The sequence below is a fragment of the Tursiops truncatus genome, chromosome 12, assembly GCF_011762595.2.
Source record: "Tursiops truncatus isolate mTurTru1 chromosome 12, mTurTru1.mat.Y, whole genome shotgun sequence".
In the NCBI taxonomy this organism is placed as follows: domain Eukaryota; kingdom Metazoa; phylum Chordata; class Mammalia; order Artiodactyla; family Delphinidae; genus Tursiops; species Tursiops truncatus.
The window spans coordinates 50,604,230-50,620,988 of NC_047045.1; the positions used below are offsets into that span (position 1 = coordinate 50,604,230).

At 31.9% G+C, this 16,759-nt stretch overlaps 1 long non-coding RNA gene across 5 annotated transcripts in view; it reads left to right on the forward strand.

The window, feature by feature from the left end:
- The window catches only part of LOC109552846 (uncharacterized), a 140,679-nt gene that overhangs the window by 45,794 nt on the left and 78,126 nt on the right, over window positions 1-16,759 (forward strand). For 2 of the 5 annotated variants that reach the window (XR_012324811.1, XR_004529245.2), the window contains exon 6: window positions 12,558-12,675. This is a non-coding gene — a long non-coding RNA (uncharacterized lncRNA). Of the gene's footprint in view, window positions 1-12,557; window positions 14,783-16,759 lie in introns of those variants that run through there. The other 3 variants (XR_012324812.1, XR_002179774.3, XR_002179775.3) reach the window with 2 other exon arrangements.

Below are 16,759 nucleotides of genomic sequence, written 5' to 3' on the forward strand. Positions count from 1 at the left end.
GAGAGAGCTTCCCTCAGGAACATCGGTATGCAGGTGTTCAGCTACACCTGGGGAACAGATACAAAACTTTGTATTTTCTCAGATCCTTCTCTTATAAAAAGTAAAAGCATTAAGTTGCTGGAATAGAGACAGGAAGTGCTACGTCCCTAGGATCCAGGCAAAAATCCTGTTTCTAGGGGAGGGGTAGAGGCATAACCCATCTGCTTCTGGGAGTGATTAGGAAGTCCCCCTATCTTCAGGACATAAACACTTCCACTGTTTCTGGGGGATAAGTAGAAAGGGAAGAAGGAAAATCTTTCTGCTCATGAAAGAGGGCAGGTAAAACTCTTGGACCTGAGATCCTACACTGATACGAAGCAGATGTCTGCTACCAGTGGGGAAGAAGCAGGAAACACTCTCCCACCCAAGACATGTGCAATATACAAGGCAGGGTTTGGCTGGCATGAGTTAGAAAGTCTGGACTATGAAAACTCTACTCCCAAGGCCCAGGAGCAGAGATCCTACCTAAAAATTGGGCTAGACCAGGATAATATAGCACCCTCTTCCCCTAACATGAGTAGCAATCAACAGCAATCTGGGTTGAGGTAAGAACATTGAGAGATATCCTCTCTGTAGCATAGGCATGGAGAACTACTGAAAGGTGAATGTGGAACAAGAATACTGAGAAGAACCCTCCAGTACTCCAGGCATTACTCCTAGCACAGGATAACAACAGCCCACCACATAGGAATTTAAAACCTGTAATGAATAAAGGTTTAAATAGCAACAGCCAAATCCAAACCCAGCTCAAGTACTGACAAGATTTACTCAACCCTCCATATTAACAACCTGACAGAAGAGATGGGCTGATTTCTGAGAGGAAATAATTTTTACCTCAGTCTCAACTATTCTTCTATATATAATATCCAGCATTTAGACAAAAATTATGAGGCATGCAACAAAGCAAAGGAAAAATTATTGTCAAGAGATAAATCAGTCAATAAAATCATACTCAGAGTTGTTCCATATGTTGGCACTATCAGACAGCAACTTTACAATAACTGCAATTAACATGTTAACAGATATTCCAGAAAAGATGAACTATATACAATATAAGATAGGAATTTTCAGCAGTGTTATTGAAACTGTAAAACAAGAGTCAAATAGAAATGTCATAAATTTTAAAAGCACAGTATCAGAGATGAAGTATTCCTTTGACATGCTTATCAACATACTGGCTATAGGTATGGAAAAAAATCATTGAACTTGAAGATAGGTCAATAGAAATTATCCAAGCTAAAAACAGAAAGAAAAGAGAAAGCAGATAGAATACCCAAGAGAGGGAAGACAATATTAAATGCACTAATATACATGAAATTTGAGTCCCCAAAGAAGAAATTAAAAACTGTATAGAAGAAATATTTGAAGACAACCAACATTACAAAGAAGAATAAAGATAAAAATTTACAGCAGACTTCTCATCAAAGACTATACAAACCAAAAGATAATGAAATTACATTTTTTAAATATTGATAGAAAAAAGGCTCCTTAGAATTGTATACCCAGCAAAAAAAGAAATAAAATCTTTTAAAGATTAAGATAAAATTAAAAATATTTCTCAGACAAGAAAATAGGGGGAATTCATTGACAGCAGACCTGCACTACTTTTCTGTTAAAGGAAAGTGTTCATTCATCAGGAACATGAAACCAGATGGAAATTTGAATTTATACAAAGGAAGGCAAAGTGCCAGAAATAGTAAAAATGAAGGTAAATATAAAGATTTTTTCCTTATGCTTATTCACTTTAAAAAGATAGAAGACTGTCCAAACCGAAAATACCAATAATGTATTGTGGGATTTATATCATATGTAGAAGTGAAATGTATGACAATGATAACACAAAAGATGAGATGGAGGAAATGGCATAAACTATATTCGAAGGTAAATTATAATAAGTTAAGATGCAATAGCAAACTCTAGATCAACCACTTAAAAAAAAGAGGTAGGGCTAATAAGCCAATAAAGGAGAAAAAATAAAATCATAAAAAATAATCAGTCCAAAAGAGAGCCGTGAAAGAAAAACAAGAGGGACAAACTGATGGGACAATAGAAGTAGCAAGATGGTAGATACACACCAGTCCTATCATTAAAGTAATAATTATATTAAATGCAAATGGTTTAAACACTTCAATTAAGAGGCAGATATTGTCAAGTTGGATGAAAAAGAAATAGCCAAATGTATGTTCTCTACAAGAAACACTTATTTGGGTTCATTTAGCAGAGTGGATCTCACAATTTGATGTATATCAGAAGAGCTGAGGAACTTGTTATACTAAACAGTGACTGTGACTGGCTTATTTTGCTCATTAATGTCCTCCAGGTTCATCCATGTTGTCACAAATGACAGTTTCCTTCTTTTGGGGGGCTGAATAGTATTCCACTTTCTTTGCCATTCATCTATCAGTGGACACATGGGCTATTTTCGTGTCTTGACTATTGTGAATAATGTTGTGGTGAACATGAGAATGCAGAAAGCTCGTCGATATTCTTTTGGATATGTACCCATTGAGTCCACTTACTTGGGAATCTAAAATAGTCAAGCTCATAGAAACATAGAATACAATACTGTTTACCATAGGTAATGTGTTGAGGGAAATTGGGAGTTATTTTTCCATAGGTATAAAGTTTTAGTTATACTAGATGAATAATTTCTAGAGATCTGCTATACAACATCATGCCTATAGTTACAATAAATTGTGCACTTGAGAATTTGTTAAGAGGGTAACTCATGTTGTGTTTTTACCCAAAAACAAACAATCAAGGAAAAAGCAAAGACACAGGAAACTCTGGGAGCTGCTAGATATGTCTGTTGCCTTGACTGTGGTGATGGTATCATGGGTGTTTGCATATTTCCAAATTCATCAAATTGTACACATTAAATATGTACATTTCTTTTTATAAATTAATTATACCTCAATAAAGCTGTTAAAAATTTTTAAAAAGAAACCCTTTTGAATAAAACACAAATAAATCAGAAATAAAAATAAGGAAAATATATACTCTTCAACACTGATCAAAACTAACTTGAAATAATTAAAATCATATCAAAGTAAACTTCAGAATAAGAAATATTACCAGGGAAAAGAAAGATATTACATAATGATATAGAAGTCAATTCATCAAGAATATATGTTAATCTTAAATTATATACACTCAATGACAGAGCTCTAAAATATAAAAATCAAAAATTGATAAAATTAAAAAGAGAAAGATACATTTATCATTGGAGATTTCAACAAATTCTCTTTGAATCATTGTTAGAACCAGAAGAGAGAATATCAGTAAAGATAAAAAAATTGGAACAGCACTATAAACCAACTTGACCTAATTGACATTTATACAACATTCCATCTCAAAACAGAAGAATATATATAGTCTTTTCAAATGCCCATGGAGTATCTACAAAGATATGTTGGGACATAAAACAAACATTAACAATTTTTAAAACTTTAAGTCGTACAAAGTATGTTTTATGATCACAATGGAACTAAGCTAGAAATCAGTATTAGAAAGATGTCTGGAAACCCCCCAAATGTTCATAATTTAAGCAACACTTTTAAGAAACTATGGGCCAATGAAGAAAGCATAAAGGAAGTCATAAAATATTTTGCACTGAGTAAAAAAAGAAAACACAACATATCAAATTTATGAAATGAATCTAAAGCAATACCTAAAGGGTAATTTTTGTCATTAAACGCTTAAATTAAAACAAAACACAAAGGTCTCAAATCAATATTTTAAGCTTCCACCTGAAGAAGCTAAAATAGAAGACCAAACCAAAGCCAAAACAAGCAGATGGAAATAATAAAATAATATACAATATATTTCTAGAGTATCTATGGTAATAGAATGTGGGATTTGTTTCAAATTATTTGCTTTACTCTCAAATATAGATTTTCTTTAAGCTTATCAGCATTCAAAACATTGAGAGACAAACAGAATTGACAGAATTTCTATAATAAAAGCTAATTGTCAAAAAAGTTGTACTTTTTATTTTTTTGTTTTACAATTTATTTATTTGAATTTTATTTTATTTATTTTTTTATACAGCAGGTTCCTATTAGTTATCTATTTTATACATATTAGTGAATATATGTCAATCCCAATCTCCCAATTCATCCCACCACCATCCCACCCCTGGTAAAAAGTTGGACTTTTTAATGTGATACATCTTTATGAGGATGGAAATATATCTTAAATATTGCTCAGCCAACTAAATACATAAGGTCAAATTTGGTTACTTCCTCTTGGAAAATAAACCTTCATAAAGCTTTCATAATGTTTCAAATAGTCCATATTTTTCTCACATAGATTACTTTGAGACCTGGATTATTGAATAGAGAATCAAAAAGCTGTCCAATTTTAGACTCGTATTTAATAAATTCTAAAATCTATGATGTGTGAGTTTATTTGGCTTTAAGAAATAAGATCCAAATGAAATTCCAAATCAAAATTTATAGAGTTATATTTAGTTTTTTAAATTACTTGCTATTGTACATAGACTTTATTCTAGTTTATAAAAAATGAGAGCTATATTAATAAACACAAGTTACAGTTTGACACATTTTATGACTGGAAAATAATCTAATCATGGCTAAAAATCTCTTAAGCTTGGCTCAGATATTTTGGCATTGAAAAATGAAAGATTTTCATTAGATACTAATTAACATAAATTTGTGGCAATGTAAGTCTCCTTTTTGTCATTTTAATTTCTAGAAACTCTGTTTAACTAACAGTAAAAGACTAATATAGCTAGTTAAAAATCATTATAGCCTCTATTAATGACAGATGTTTTAGGCCATACAAAATTGTTTGTTTCAACTTGTATTTCTTATGGAATTAAGTAATACATTTTTCATACTGGGATTCTTATTACTTGACACTTTAATAAATATAGTTGTAAGAATCTCAGGACTGTATCATTCTCAATTCAGTGAGCATTTATGATACAGGTATATATTCTCTACATTTTATCATTAATAACTAATGTGTTATTACCACCAGCCAACATTTGTTAAATTTACTCATAAGTAAGGTGATTTATCATTAGATTCTCTAGCTGCAAAAACTTTTAAAATAGTAAGCTTCGGGAAATGGAAAGAGAGAAAATATAACACACATTAATCCAACCTTTCTAAAGAGCACAGTGTGCACTGAAAATCAGAATTTAGATCATTCATAAAAGTTCCCTGCAAGAAGCAACAAGAGAAGCATAATAATTAAATTAACTAAGGAAAGACCCCCCCAAAAAATACAGAAATCAGAGAAGAATTAAATATAAAAGTGTAGTTGTAAATAAAACTAAATTTGAAATAAGATTTTGCTGTAATTATTGATTCAATCTGAATGCACCTCTTAAAATACCACAGTTAGTTCTGTTTCCAAGAATGACAGCTGATATTTTTCATACTCACATGCTCAATTCTAGTTGAAGTATGTGCTGACCAACTTTGCCATCTTTGACCTTTCCTTTTCATCTAATCTATCAATATAAGAAAAAGTCAACAAGTATAAACTGAAGTTGAACATATTTTCAGCACCAAACAGTTTTAGAATGGTATAACATCATTTAAAGCTGTGGAACCAGAACACTCTAACTGGTCAGTTTTACCTTTTCTCAGTTCAGATAAGCTTTACAATAATTTTTTTTTATAAAAGTATAGTTGATGTACAATATTATGTAAGTTACAGGTGTACAATATAGTGAATCACAATTTTTAAAGGTTATACTCTGTTTATAGTTATTATAAAATATTGGCTATATTCCCTGTGTTGTACAATATATACTTATAGCTTATTTTATACTTAATAGTTTGTACTTCTTAATCACCTACCTCTATGTTGCCCCTCCCCCCTTCCCTCTCTCCACTAGTAACCACTAGTTTGTTCTCTATATCTGTGAGTCTGCTTCTTTTTTTATTATATTCTCTAGTGTGTTGTATTTTTTAGATTCCATGTATAAATGATATCATACAGTATTTGTCTTTCTCTGTCTGACTTATTTCACTTAGCATAACTCTCCCAAGTCCATCCATGTTGCTGTAACATGACTAAGTAGTATGCCATTGCACGCGCGTGTGTGTGTGTGTGTGTGTGTGTGTGTATTCACCACATCCTCTTTATCCATTTATCTGTTGATGGACACTTAGGTTGCTTCCATATCTAAACAATTGTAAATAATGCTGCTATGGGGCTTCCCTGGTGGCGCAGTAGTTGAAAGTCCGCCTGCCGATGCAGGGGACACGGGTTCGTGCCCCGGTCCGGGAAGATCCCACATGCCGCAGAGTGGCTGGGCCCGTGAGCCATGGCTACTGAACCTGCGTGTCCGGAGCCTGTGCTCCACAACTGCAGAGGCCACAGCAGTGAGAGGCCCGTGTACCGCAAATAATAATAATAATAATAATAATAATAATAATAATAATAATAATAATAATAATGCTATGAACACTGGGGTGCATGTATCTTTTCAAATTAGTGTTTTTGGTTTTTTCAGATATATACCCAGGAGTGGAATTGCTGAGTCATATGGTAGTTCAATTTTTAGTTTTGAGAAGCTTCCATATGGTTTTCCACAGTGGCTGTATGAATTTACATCCCCACCAACAGTGCACAAGGGTTCGCTTTCCTCCACATCCTCACCAGCATTTGTTATTTGTGTTCTTTTTGATGATAGTCATTTTGGCGGGTGTGAGGTGATATCTCATTGTAGTTTTAATTTGCATTTCCCTGATGATTAGCGATGTTGAGCATCTTTTCATATGCCTGTTGGCCATCTGCATGTCCTCTTTGGGAAAATGTCTTTTCAGTTCTTCTGCCCATTTTTCAACAGGGCACAACCATTTATTTTTGAAAGGTATCTAATGTTATCAAAGACAAAAGCCTCAGGAACCCCAAAACCAGATAGACCAGAGAAACATTCTACATTACTTCTTATTCCTTCCTATGTATGGGACACCATACTAAGGTCCTCTTGATGGAAATAATACATTGTATTTACTCTAAAGCAATATAAGAAGAGGGTAACTTCCCTCCTTTTATGGCATGGTTTTTATGTAACTTGTTTTCATTTATTCAACAAATACTAAATGTCTATTAGTTATTTATTAAGTACCAATGTAGTCCTTGGTACATAATTTCTAAAATATTAACTCATCTTCTTGCCTGAAGGGTTTCTTTCAAGTTTTACAATTAATTTAAAAGTTAATAATCTTGGGTTTTGGTTATGTTATTGTTTTGTAAATCTTAACAGGGCCCATGGTTAAAAACAATAAATCTTTTACCTGACATATAAATGAACTCAAGTGGGTTTGTAGGACAGTCAGGAAGTCAGCCTGACCACAACAGCTGAAATTGAAAGGAAAAGTACTAGAAATTTATTACATGATGGAAATTAAAGGATAGGAGTACCAAGACATGAGTAATCAATAAAGATAAATGCAAGAGAGAAGCCAAAGAGAATAAAGTAACAAAGGAAATTCCTGGATCTAAAAAGTATATTATGGATAGTATTCATGAGAAAAATTTCAGAAGAGAGGACTACTTGAAAAAAAGTTCATTTATTTGACCAGAGGAGTTGCCATAGTTACATTTATCACACATAATGATTCACTATTACAACCTAATCATCCAGTGGTTCCTCTGAATATAGTGTATCCTCTTTTTTTCTTTTTAAAAATAGCTTAATAATATATATCCTGTTACTTTTAGACACATATTTTTGTAATTAAGATCACTTGAACAAAAATATATTTATTCTACTCCGACAGTTTCTTAAGTTTCACTTCAATTCCTTTAACTATAGCTTAATTCAAGTGAAAGTGAATTAAATACTTTTATATTACAAATAGAAAATATATTATGATCTATTTTTCTAAAATAGTTCTCATTCATATTTCTTTATCTAGATGAAATAGCTTTATTATTTCATCTAATTATATCAATAATATTGACACAACATAAAACTTTGAAAAGAGACACACAAATATAAAGAAAGTAAAAATCACCAGAATGGGAAAACTTTTATTAATATTATGGTGTCTATATCTTCATGCATTTCTTTAATTTTTTTCATTTATCTTTAATAGTGGCTTAATGTTGTCATGTATATGTCTCTTGTCATATGGATATTAAGTAACCATAAGGATTGGAAGAATCTGCCAAGGAATACTTCATGGATCTTTAAAGTAGCTTAAGTAATTATATAAATCATGCCTTTTCCATTTATGTAGACACCTTGTGAAAATATTTTTTCCAAAAGTTGATAAAGGAAACATACTTTCTGTTTGATAGTTTTGAATAGTTAAACACAGTGTATTAAATACAAAAGCTAAATCCATATCTCATAATAAACACAAAAGCTAAAAACTGCACAATAGATGCAGCTTTTATTAACTGTTTCTACTGATAAGGGAAAAGAAGTTGAAAACTGAGTAGGAAAGTTCAGTGGGAACCAACCATTATTAAAGATCTGCAACATGTCAGGAACTTTAACAGCTCATTAATCTTCACAAAAATCCTCTTCCTTATGAGGAAATAAATAAAAGTTTATTTGATTAATATGAAAGTATACAACACAATCTGGTGCGCACAGGATGAATCTCAGCCAAAGATGTATTTTTAGAATATTTTAATTACTTGCCAAACTTAAAAACCAGAGGATTGAACACAGAAATACATATATCCACCTTCTCTTGGAAATCAAAAGATCTAGTAACACTGAGCATGGAAACAAGTGACTTCCAGTTTGGATGAGGCACAGACATCCAGATCACCAAGTCCCCATCCTGCCAATTTCTCGTTTCAGTTTTGCTGGGTCATTGTAGGCTTTTAAGTTTGTGATCTGGCTTTGAGAAAATTATCCGGCTTTATATTTTTAGTAAGGCACAAGGTTAAAAATCAAAGCCAGGTCTGTTTCTCTCCGAAGGCCTTGCTCTCATTTATGGCTCTGGTTTAAGTTTTTTTGTGTATAAAGATGTACGTTGAGATTTTCCATAAATGATTCTGATTTGTCCCCTGCTTCAATTCCACTCCTGGGTATATATCCGAAAAAAACCAAAAACTCTAATTTGAAAAGATACATGCACCCCAATGTTCATAGCAGCATTATTTACAATAGCCAAGATATGGAAACAACCTAAGTGTCCATCAACAGATAAATGGATGTAGAAGATGTGGTATATATTTACAGTGGAATACTACTCAGCCATAAAAAGAAAATGAAATTTTGCCATTGGCAGCAACATGGATGGATTTGGAGGGTATTATGCTAAGTGAAATAAGCCAGAGAAAGACAAATACTGTACAATATCACTTATATGTGGACTCTAAAAAATACAGCACACTAGTGAATATAACAAAAAAGAAGCAGACGCACAGATACAGAGAAGAAACTAGTGGTTACCAGTAAGGAGAGGGAAGTAGGGAAGGACAATATAGGGGTAGGTGATTAAGAGGTACAAACTATTATGCATAAAATAATACAAGAAAATATTGTACAACACGGGGAATATAGCCAATATTTTATAATAATTATAAATGGAGCATAACCTTTAAAAATTGTGAAACACTATATTGTACACCTGTTAACATAAAATATTGTACATCAGCTATACTTCAATTAAAAAAGAGGAAAAAAGCTTTTTTAGAATTTCAGCTTTAGAAATTTTTCTTAAGAAAAATCATTAAGCCTTCCTTTTATTTTAGATTATTCAATTTGTATGAATATATAAATCTTCTTTAAAAAAAAAAGAAACACTACCGTAAGCAACATATTCCTGAACACCAAAGTTTTATCATAACCATTTTTAGCTCAGTTATTTACTTTCCCCATATAGTGTCAGAATAAAATTTTGACTCAAGTCAAAATAAAATTGGAGAATCAGGGCTTCCCTGGTGGCACAGTGGTTGAGAGTCCGCCTGCCGATGAGGGGACACGGGTTCGTGCCCCGGTCTGGGAAGATCCCACATGCCGCGGAGCGGCTGGGCCCGTGAGCCATGGCCGCTGAACCTGCACGTCCAGAGCCTGTGCTCCGCAACGGGAGAGGCCACAACAGTGAGAGGCCCGCGCACCGCCAAAAAAAAAAAAAAAAAAAATTGAAGAATCACAAGTTAATATCAATATTGTTCTACCTTAGGTACACCTTGTAATTCTATGAAATGCACAGGTAATGTTTAAGGTAAATTAAACAGGTAAATTAAAAACTTTAATTTCAGTGAAAGCTGTAAATGATCCACTTTGCGTACAGATTCCCCTCACGTATCAGTATAATAAACCAAATCTTTATAGTGTTTAAACTTTTTATTAAAACTAACTTAGTTTGCATGTCATCTCCAAGCACCTTTATGATTTAAGAGAACTTCCAACAGTACCCACACTTAACATCTAAATATTACTGACATAATGGAGAAATATTTCAATATGCATACATTCAACATTGAGCATTATAGATGTAAGTGCAAAGAGTAGATTTTCGGACAATCATGGGTAGAGAGATAGGCTCTTCAGCTTAAAGAGAGTATCCTTGTCAAGATAAGCAGTTTAAACAAATTTATCCCAAATAACCTGGAAACTCCTACATCATCATTGAGGCACTTTGAAAGAGCTGGTCCCATAGTGAGCCATAACAGTTTTTACAAATACTTCTACAAACAAAGTTGGTTTGGCTACTATTTAAATACAGATGAACCAAGAAAACTAATGAAAATTACTTTGGTTGGCCTTAATTCTACTATAGCCTCTATGAGCACTCTGCTTTTAAAACAAGTCTCGGATGGCTGGCTTTCTCAGGTTTATGCTGGCAAACATATATCTTCTTGTACTTAAATAAATTAAAGTCATATTACTACTAGGAAAAGCTACTAGTTTACAAAAGAAATGAAATATATCAAATAACATTTTCATCAGGAATAATCATAAAATACTACGGCTGACCTTACAAAGAGGCAGACCTCACAATGTTGAAATATAATTATAGGCACTAAGTAGTAACATTGACCTCTCAAATATGTTTTAGAAAAATCAAAGAATAGGGGTTCAAGTAAAAAAAATTTCCATAGTAAAATCAGTTTAATGAATTGTAAATTATTTTAGAAAGCCACGTAAGCCCAGAATACTCTAATATGCTACATCATAAAGCTATACTTCAAATGTTTTCCATGTATGTTTTCAACAATATATCATTAGTTTCATTTAAAACAGTTAAAATATATACAGATTTTTAAAATTTAAAAATATTTTGAGGAAAAATCTCAATATCAATTAGAGTAAAATGTAAACTTTAAATCTTTCTGAATGTTCTGTATTTCCAGGATTATGACTATCTTGATAAAGTAGAAGCCTCTTTCAACTTCTTGTATTTTTATTTCCTGTAGGTAGCCTTTAGCCTGTGTCTTCCTTAACAGAGTCTACCTATAGTAACCACAAATTATGTGAAAACAATGACGTAATAGCATATACCAAAATATTTTCTTCATGAAGCTTTTATATAAAATCAATCAGTGTTCAGAAAAGGAGATTAAAAGGTAATTTGTTTACAACCTTTATTTTTAGATGACATTTAAAATCTTTTTCTAGCAATCCAATTGAAAACATTTATATAATTGAGTAGCTGGAATTACATGTCTTCTGAGTTTCTTTCACCCCAATATTTTGAATAAGATAGATTTAAACTGCTTTATTTGGTATACTTAACTTTCTTATATATCTATATCTAATCATTAATAAACTTCTCTATTTTACCTATTAAAAGGCTCTCAAAATAAAATTGCTTCTATGACATAATTTCCATTTTAAAAAACAACTTAGCAAAATATAAAACAAATGTATTTACTGAAAATCCCTTTAAACAACAAATAATGTATCTTTCTGTTTTCAGTTAACGATAAAAGATAACACTTCTAATTTCTTCCTTCTCCTCATAAATAGTTGATGCTCATTCATGGATAAATTATAGAGAAGGAAATGCCAACATTTTTCTCCTTCAAGGACTGAAATCTTAATTCTTTGGGTAATAACATGGTGGTACCAGTGATGTTGAAAACATAATACCAATAAATTCCAGCTCCCAGATTGTCATAACAATAAATCAGAAACTATTTTAAGGGTACTGGAAGCTTGGGTACCTCACAAATTATTCAAATGCCATGGTCAGATCTGATAATGTATGTCATAAAGATTAAGTGCAAAAATTCTTGGACCAATGAACTACTATAATTTATTTTGTAGGCTACAGAGTACTGAATGAATAAACATAAGAGAAGTTCAAAAGCTGGTCACAGTCTTAGATCACAATATGAAAAAAGGATCGAAAGGATCTCCTTGAAATTTCCTAATAAGTAAAGGAAGAAATGAATGTCCCATTAATGACTAAATCATTACAATATATCTGTAATAAATATGAGAATCTGGAAAACATGCATGGCTGTTTAGCAATAATTTTGTCTAGAATATTTGAAAGTGTGTGACCCTGACTTGGCACACACAAGAATGTAATGGCTTTTGTTTTCATTTTCTTTTTCAGGTAGAATCCAAAGATAGTCTGAGAGCAATCAAAGGTTGTGGTGAGGAACATGGATGTTGAAATGGTGGAAACATGGGTATGACAGCCGATTCTGCCCCTCACTAGCTCTGTAATTTGCGTAAGTTAATCAGCCTTACTAGATATGGTTCAGTTGAAGTAACATGAAATCATTTGATAATTATTGAACATCCATTTGTACTCGGCACCATTCTAGGTGCTAGAAATTCAGCAATGAACAAGACAGACAAGATCTATGATATCATGGGGCTTAAATTACAGTTGTCAGGGCAGGGAAAACAATAACAAGAAAGCAACTAAGATAATTTTATATATTTATATGATAGGTAGTAAGAAATAAAAGTAAATGATGTGTTAAGGAGAGCCTGGGACACTCTTCAGATGAGATATTGTGGAAGCATCTCTGAGGAGGAGATTTTTGAGGCGAAACCAGAGGAAAATCCTCCTGTGTGACAATCAGGAGGCAGAATGTTCCAAACTGAGGAAATATGCATTTCATTAGAAACCTATGAGGATTATAAAAATGATTGTACAAAGGGCTTAACATAGTAGCTGATACATAGAAAATATTCTACAATCAGTAACTCTAATCAAAAGGAAAATATTTGCTTATCAATGATCTCTATAACACATATAATTTCTATATGGAATATCTTTGAACATAAAAATCACATAGTATATAATTTACATCCTTCTGCTCATCTCTTTGAGATGGATTATTAAGAGCTGAACAATATATAATATTGATGGCATTCTTGAAATTCTGGCTATTAATCCCAGAAAACAATATAGGGGTAAAAAAACCCATATGACTAGAAAGGCAAAGATTGAAGAGGCAAAGAGAAAAATAAATATCATGGAAAGGAAAAGGAAAAAAAGAGGAAATGGTTCTAGATCAGGAGAGAAATAAGGAAGAGGATTTTAGGAATTGTGGTCAAAAGAGGATCCATGAGGTAGAGTCCAGTCTATGTTTATCCACTAACTCACTCTATGTGAAAAGAAGGAAGAAAAGTAAAAGGCGTGTGTTTGTGTACGTGAGTGTAGCCTAATATGGCCAGATATCTTTAGTATATTATCTGATTTATCACTTACAACAGTCTTATTTGAACTACTTGTACTCCATTTAACAACTGAGCTTACATATTTAAAGGACCTTAGAAAACTCATTTTCCTAACATGTATAACTAGAATTGATTAGATGATCTCAAATCTTCCCATATAGTTCTAAAAGTCCATGATTCTGATAATAGGAAAAGAAAATTATCTATGTATAAAGATGATGAATATAAAGGTTCTAAAAAATAGTTGGTCATATGACCTGTCAATCTTTATAAAGACAGGCTTCAAGAATATTTAACTAGGAACTGCAGTCCTAAAAACATGAAATTCAGTCTCTTGGGAGATGGGTGAAGAATGAAATATTCAGACAGGGAAGACCTGGAAAGAGGCCCTAGAGATTTGGGGGGAAATCTGAATAGCCATCCAAACTAATCAAGTTTTATCCAAACCAAATATCCAGGCCTTTTGAAGTTTGCCAGTTACTAATCAAAAACCCAGTAAGTGCTTAGTATCTCAGTTTTAAATAACATCAAACCAACTATCATGTAATATAACAAATAAAGCCAAATATGGATTTTCTCTTAGAGCTGCACAGACACACAAAAATGTGTCTGAAGTAGCTCTAGTCAAGTAAGAGTTTAAGATAATTTTAATTACTCTTATATTATTGTACTCTTGAAAACATCCCAGTGATTTTTTAAAGGGTTAAGAAAACCAGCTTTCCATAAAAACTGAATTTTTAATGATAACTATCTGGAAAATGAATAGTTAAGACTTTGAAAGTATTGTTTAACACTCTATTGCAAACAATATAAAAATAAATTAAGGTTTACTAATGATGAAATGAAAGTCTCAATTGTCCAAAATTCTTATGTCTTGTAGGGCTAGGTAGAGAAATTTTGAACCTGAAGTAAATTAATAGTACTGCTTTGATCTTAATGCATTTTATTCTCTCAAAATTATAATATTTTGTCACAATCAGAAGCTGTGATATCAATCAGCATTCTGCAACTATGGTGTAAATCAGCTGTTGGCCAACTTTCTTGAAAAAAATCTTCAAAATATCCACAAAATTATGGAAGTATTACAAGATAATCTTAACATCTTTTATTGATTTAATTTGACATGAAATAAATATATTACCACAATATGCTACTACTATCATTTTTTCCACTTTCAGTCGACTCATTTCTTTTCCTTGAAGCAAAATTAATGAAATGTCAGAGTGGAAGAACATTCAGTTCTGCTGAAGGAAAAAAATTAATCTTACTGAAACACATATGTTCTCTTTTCCCCAATGCAAGTTCCATATGTACATTATGTTAAAATGAGAAAAAAAATAAAAATCTGTACATGTGTCTGTGTAAACTTATCTAGAAAGGCAAAGGGAAAAGCATTGGGAATTCTGAGAAGATGGTGACTGTGCCTTTTTAAGAGGCACCTGCCAGAGCATGGAAGATGGCAAAACTGAAATGATACTTCTAAGAAGCCTCCCAGTCACTTCCTATTATATTTTGCTATTTGATTTCTCTACACTGTATTTATCTTATATTTTCTTGTATATTAAGTGATTACTTATTGTTGGTTGGTTGATAATCTGTCAGCCTCCACCAGAATATAAAGTTCATGACAGCAAACACCTTAACTCTCTTGTTCACCATGTACCCTCAATGGTGAGAATATAATTGACCTTTAATTTGGCAATGAATGAATGCCTTATACCAACAAATTTGACAGCCATGAAACTTCAAATATGTAAGAAGGAAAAAAGAATTAACTAAAACTTGATCAAACCAGAAAATTTTTAAGTAAACAAAAATAAAATAACAGCAAAAATAAAATGAGATAGAAGAAATATAAGCAAGCCTTTCAACCATTTCAATAAATAGTAAAAGGTTGCTTTCTCCTACCAAAAGGCAGATAATCAAACTGTTTTATTTTTAAAGCAGCTCTTTGTTTTTTTTGAAAAATACATCCAAATCAGTGACAATGGACTATCAAAACTAAAAAAGGGGTAAATGCAAACAGATTTAAAAGATTAGATATTTAATATTTGATATTCATAATTAATTAATATTGGATAAAGTAAAATTTAAAGCTAATGACATTGAAATAGAAAAAGGGGACATTGTTACATATTGGCAAAGGATATAATTCATCAAAAAGATAAAATGGTAATACTTTTTAAGCAACAAGAAGCATGAAAATTAAAAAAAATTAAGAACTGGGATAAAAAGATTAACTTGATTAAAATATAATTATAGGAAAATATTATATCTTTTCCAGAATTTTACAGAGTGAGCAGTTAAAATATCAAGAATATTAATTATTTAATTAATTCAATTAACTGCTTGAAGATATATGTTTATATAAAATAGTACATTAAAAACAGAGAGCATTTATTCTTATGTTCATAGAAAATATACATCAATTTTACATAACATTTTAAAAATTCTAGAAGTTTTAAAAAGGATATATTTCATAGGTCTCATTCTTTAAATATAATCCAATAAAAGCTTATATTAAAGGATAAAAATTTTATAAATTAAAAATTTTTTTTAAAAATGGTTCTGAAGAACCTAGGGGCAGGACAGGAATAAAGATGCAGATGTAGAGATGGACTTGAGGACACGGGGAGGGGGAAGGGTAAGCTGGGACGAAGTGAGAGAGTGGCATGGGCATATATTTGGTAGTGACCAAATGTAAAATAGATAGCTAGTGGGAAGGAGCCACATAGCACAGGGAGATCAGCTCAGTGCTTTGTGACCACCTAGAGGGGTGGGATAGGGAGGGTGGGAGGGAGACTCAATAGGGAGGAGATATGGGGATATATGTACATGTATAGCTGATTCACTTTGTTATAAAACAGAAACTAACACACCATTGTAAAGCAATTATCCTCCAATAAAGATGTTAAAAATTTTTTTAATTTTAAAAATTAAAAATTTTCAATAATCCAAGAGAAAAACAAATTATAAATTATTTCAGAAGTACTTAGAAACATTACACTAGTTCATATGGCACAACTAAAATAAGACTCAGATGATAGTTGAAAAGCCTTTATTATCAAATAAAAACAACTTAATGTGAAATAAATATTCACTTTGACAAACAGTTAAAAAAAT